The sequence below is a fragment of the Tupaia chinensis genome, unplaced genomic scaffold (genome assembly GCF_000334495.1).
Source record: "Tupaia chinensis unplaced genomic scaffold, TupChi_1.0 Scaffold000360_1, whole genome shotgun sequence".
NCBI lineage: Eukaryota > Metazoa > Chordata > Mammalia > Scandentia > Tupaiidae > Tupaia > Tupaia belangeri.
This window is the reverse complement of record NW_006159856.1, coordinates 1912342-1917677: the sequence shown is the minus strand read 5'-3', so window position 1 is coordinate 1917677 and position 5336 is coordinate 1912342. Positions and strand designations below refer to the sequence as shown.

Below are 5336 nucleotides of genomic sequence, written 5' to 3'. Positions count from 1 at the left end.
ACAACATACAAATGCTCCTTGATTTAACATTGGGGTTACATAAAACCATAGCAAGGAGAAAATGCAACATAAGCTGAAATACTATTAAGTATTCTATTAAGTCTATGTATACTTATGATAAGGCCATGGCTTCTACTTAATATGTATGGCTTTTGCACCATCATAAAGTCTAAAAATCCTAAGTCAAACCATGATTAAGTCAGGGACTATCTATATTTAGGAGAGACAAGTTTAAAATCACACATGTGAATTTTATCTCAATAACAATGACCAACACTGTAATACTCAACATGAAGCAAGTTTACCTTCAAAGATGTCTTATTTGGGAGAAAGTGAAAGACATAAGTAAATCATTTCAAAATGATATACTGGTGGGGCCAGCAGATGGCATGGTGGTTAAGAATGCTGGACTCCCTAACGGCTGACTGCAGTTAAGTCTCGGACCTGATGGGATGCTTTCTCACTTTCCTTTTCTCTCTCTCTCCCTCTCTCTCACTGTGTCCCTCTCTGGTCAAATTAAAATAAATGAATAAAAATTAAATTAAATTAAGTAATTATTTTAAAAAAGTGAAATACTGGTATCGCGCGCGCACACACACACACAAAGAACAAAGTCATTTTTATGCAGCATATAAACAATTACATTGTGCACATATTTTTATTGAGTAGCACTCCAATTCTCCAGAAATTGGTGGAATTTGCTAACAGCCTTTAAGTAACGAGCCAGTGAAGAACTGCCACAACTAATCTAATACACCAAATTCTGTCCTCAGAGTTGCTACCATTATCTAAGCTACTCCTCTCTCTTCTTAACTGGTCTCAAGGCCACCAGCCTTGTTCACCTTTCTAATCTGTCCATCTAATGTCACAGTGTTTTTTCCTAAAACAATTTTTTTTTAGAGATTTTTTTTGCTATAGGGCGCGTGCGCTCGCCAGACAGAGACAGAAAGCGAGAAATCACCCTCCAGGGGGGTTGGCCACGCCGCAATCGCTTCTCCTCCATTCTCCTCTCGGGATCTTGGGGAGGCATGCACACGGCCCGGTTTGAGTTTTAAGCCACTGGGTCCGGGACGCGAACATAGCCATTACGCTAACTGCTGGCCCCCCTAAAACAATTTTAACCATATCACATCCCAGCTTAATGCTCAATTTAGTGTTTTCCTTTTAGCCTTAATATAAATTCTGAACTTTTTATTTTGGAGATTATAAACACTTTCATATTTTGGTTCCTGCTTATTTCTCCAGTCTCTTGCTATACTTCTTGTACAATCTATTATTTCAATTGCAAGGGCTTTCTCATTCCCTTCACCCTCACTCAGCTCCAGAGAGTGCCAGCACCAAGCCTATTTTGTTCACCACTGTACCCCAAACAGAAAGCTTAGCACATAGAAGACCTGAAAAATGTGCTGACTCAGAATATTAATATTACACACGCAGGGCTGGCCTATACCTCAGTGATTAAGGGAGCTGGATCCTACATGGTCAACCACAGTTTGAATCCTAGCCCCTAAAGCTTGAAAAAAACCCACCTGCTTGAAAAATATACTAGGTGCATGTCTATGCAAGTCCAAAATCCTGACAGGATTTAGGAATGTTGGAAAAAGGATTGTAGTATGAGCATGCTCCATTGAGGAGTGCTTTCTCTCTTTCTCTGGTGAGTGCCTATTCTCTCTGGCAATTATAAAAATTAAAATTAAAAAAAAAATCAGAATATTAATGTATGCATTCTCAAAGAGGACAAAAAAGTCTTACTCATTTTACTTACAAAGTACAAACATACATACAGTGTATGTGTAGCATGAAAATTTCATGGAAGGGTAGATTAAGAAATTAACCTCTTAAAAAGTTCCTTATATGAGCCAGCAGATGGCATAGCTGCTATGTCCCTGGATGCTCACATGATCGACTGTGGTTCTAGTCCCAGAACAGTGGCTTGAAAATCAGACTGGGCACATGTGTATGCACACCCAAGATCCCAGAAGGAGAATGGAGAAGGGGGTCGCAGCGTGCACATCCCCTTGGGAGGTGATTTCTCACCTTCCCTCTGCCTATCTCTCCAGTGAGCCCAGATGCCCTCAGGAAAAACCTCTTAAAAAAAAGTTCTTTTCAAAGATGATAATTTTTTAAGGGTTTTGCCATAGGGTGTGTGTACTGGCCAAAGAGAGAAACAGTGAGAGGAAAAAATGAGAATCCACTCCCCAGGGGGTATGGCCACATCACAATCCCTTCCACTTCCATACTCTTGGGATTCTGGACACATATGCAAACAAGCCTGGCTTGATTTTCTTTTTTAGAGAGGTTTTTGCTATACGGCGCGTGCACTCGCCAGAAAGAAAGAGACAGAAAGACAGAAAGCAAGAAATCATCCTCCAGGGGGGGATGGCCACACTGAAATCCCTTCTCCATTCTCTCAGGGTCTTGGGCACTTATGCACACACACTCAGTGTGAGTTTAAGCCACCCGGTCCGGGAGTTGAACCGTGGTCGAATACATGGAAGTCCAGTGACATAGCCATTATGCCAACTGCTGGCCCCAGCCTGGCTTGATTTTTCAAGCCAGGTTGGGGATTCCAACCACAGTAGCCATGTAACTACCACCCCACCTGCTGGCCCCAAGGTTGAGATTTTTTTCTAAAAGACTATTTAATTGTATTTATCATTATCATCATCATCATCATTATTTTTAATTTGCTATGGGGTATGGGTGCTCACCAGAGAGAGACAGATAGGGAAAGTGAGAAAGCAAGCCTCCAGGTCCAGGACTTGAACTGCAGTTGGCCATGTGGGAATCCAGCACCTTTAACCGCCATTTCACCTGCTGGCTCCAAGGCTAAGATTTTTAAACTAGAATTAGAAGTACAAGTTCAGGCAATACAAAAGCCAGCATTATCTTTCTTTCAAACTCATAGGTAAACCTGAACTAAACGTCTCCCCATCCACTAAAAAGAAACTCATGAAAAACAAACAAAAAGATTCCCTTCAATGTCTCTGCCTTTCATTACCTTTGGTCACAGAACTCCTGGTCACTGAATTCAAAAGCCTAATTCCTGCAGTCAGGACCTAGACTCAATCTGAGGCCAACTAGCTAGCTGTGTGACCTTGGGTAGACCACCTCTTCTTTCTGGCCCTCAGTCAAATCCCCAACCACTTGAGCAGCCTAAGCTGAATGCAAGGCTGCAGGGCTGAAACCCTGTCTGGCTCGAGTTTGGTGCAGAAGCAGAACGAAGGTTATTATAGTAAACGTTCATAGGCACCAACAAGCATAGGACAAAAGCTGAAATCCCCACAAAAATGGCTTGCTCAAGCTCTGTCCATTTCGTTCCTCCCGATGGGTCAGAAGGTGGTCAAAAAGTGCTCACTACTGCATTTCAGAACTTAAGAATCTAATTTTCTTGGGACCAGCAGTTTGCGTAATGGCTATGTCGCTGGACTCCCATGTAGTCGACCGCGGTTGGAGTCCCGGACCTGGTGGCTTAAACTCACGCCAGGCGCGTGTGTGTGCGGAGAATGGAGAAGGGATTGCGGCGTAGCCATCCCCCCCTGGGGGGGAGGGGTGAGTTCTCGCTTTCTGTCTGTCTCTCTCTCTTCCTGGCGAGCGCACGCGTCCTATAGCAAAAACTTCTCAAAAAAAAAAAAATCTAATTTTCTTACACCTTTATACAGGCGCGCCAGAGAGGTGACAGGCCAAAGGGGTGAAAGGGTTGGGCTGGGCCGCTGGGCATTTCACCAACTACCGGGCAGGAAGCGCTCCCGGAAGCTGAGGCCCTGCTAAGTTCTCGGCCTGGAAATCGGCGATCCCTGGGCTAGGCTCGCACCCACACTCGGCCCCATCTTAGCCCAGAAAAGGTTCTGCCGCGAGGCCCAAGCACTCCAACAAACTCGTAGGCACTACGATGGAGGGGCGGCTGCGCCAGCACACACGAGCAAACATCGTCAACTAAGAACAAGAACCTTGTGCAAGTCTCCTGCGAACAGCCCACCCCGCACGACTCTAAGTGACCTTGAATGCGTCCATGCCACACCCCGAGCCTCAGTTTCCCTTCCTAGGTTACGGACTAAGCCCCGCGGCCCATGGTCAAGACTCTGAAGGAGGCCTCCCACATTTCTCTGGCCGCGAAGACCCGCGCTCCGCTCACCCACGGACAGTGGTGCCGAGCGGGAAGAGCTGGCCTGAGATTCGGTGAGGCCTGGCCCTGGCTGCCGAACCTGAACAGAGTTTAGCCAGACAAGGCGGCTCCCCGGCCGAGGGCGCCGACGCCTCTGCAGGCCGCGAAGCCGCCTAAACCCTGCACCTCCCCAGACTCTGACTTGTCGCTCCCTCTCTGCGAAGCTTTACCTTACTTTGAGCAGGTCTGGTCCAGCAAGCGACGCCGTCAAAGCACGCCAGCGAAGAAGCACCTTTGCGAGCCGCTGAGGAGAACCCCTCAAGCAAGACACGGCCGCCTCAACAGCACCACACTTCCGCTCCAGAGGCCGCGGCTTCGCCCTCCGCGCGTTCCCATTGGTCGCCGCCGTCCCTACTCCCTCAGTCTACCGGTTAAAGTGGTGTCTTTTCAATCCTATTGGATAAGGAAACCATCTATTACCATTCCGAAACGCACCTCCTTCCGGCACCGCCCACGCCCTCTCGCCCGAGCTCCCACCTTCCCGCGAGATACACCGCTAGCGTGGTTCTGCGCGCGAGGCCTCTTGGGAATTGTAGTCTGAGGAAGACCGAAGAGCCTGGTGGGCGGCAGCTGGCAGTTCTGACCAGGTCGGAGCTGGCCTGCTTCTGATCTCGAGAGGCAAGCAGGCCCTGAGCGGGTTCATTCTTAGATTACGACCCCGCACGACAGCTGCTGTGTCCCTGACTGGGCGCGGTGGACCGAAAGAGCAGATCTGGGATTAGTAACCAGTTATTCTGCTCCGCTGTCTGGGTCTCAGTTTCCTCGTTTATAACGAGGTCTCTGTGAGGGATGTTCCCAGGGAATGGGGTCTCTGATTAGAAGCCTGGCCGACATCAGTCGTCCCAGGCCCGGTTCCTGTGAGGGCCTGATCCTGGGACTCTTGCAGAGAAGCCCATCTCTCCGCAGGAGCCCAGAGGACCCTCAACCAGGACATCTGGGAAGGATCCCCTCAGGAAGCAAACTCGAGGCTGGGAACTGAAGAACTGAGAACTGAGAGTTCTAGCAAGAGACAGCCATGTGTCCCAGAGCCTGGGGAGAGATTGGCATGCCTAGGAAACTGAAGGCTGGCTGCGCAGTGTGTCAAGGAGCACAGAGATGTGGACTGGTAGGTGCCAGGGAGGTAAGAGTCAAATCTGAGAAGGCGCAGGTGCAAGATTATGTTTGAGCTGGA

At 48.1% G+C, this 5336-nt stretch overlaps 1 protein-coding gene across 2 annotated transcripts in view; it reads right to left on the bottom strand.

Moving 5' to 3' along the window:
* Positions 1-4486, bottom strand: part of RNF4 (ring finger protein 4) — a 32327-nt gene extending 27841 nt beyond the window's left edge. Inside the window, exon 1 of one of the 2 annotated variants that reach the window (XM_006152914.3) lies at positions 4336-4486. The gene's annotated coding sequence lies outside the window, so the exon portion shown is untranslated. The remainder of the gene's footprint in view (positions 1-4335) is intronic. The other variant, XM_006152915.3, reaches the window with a different exon arrangement.
* Between the last annotated feature and the right edge of the window lie 850 nt (positions 4487-5336).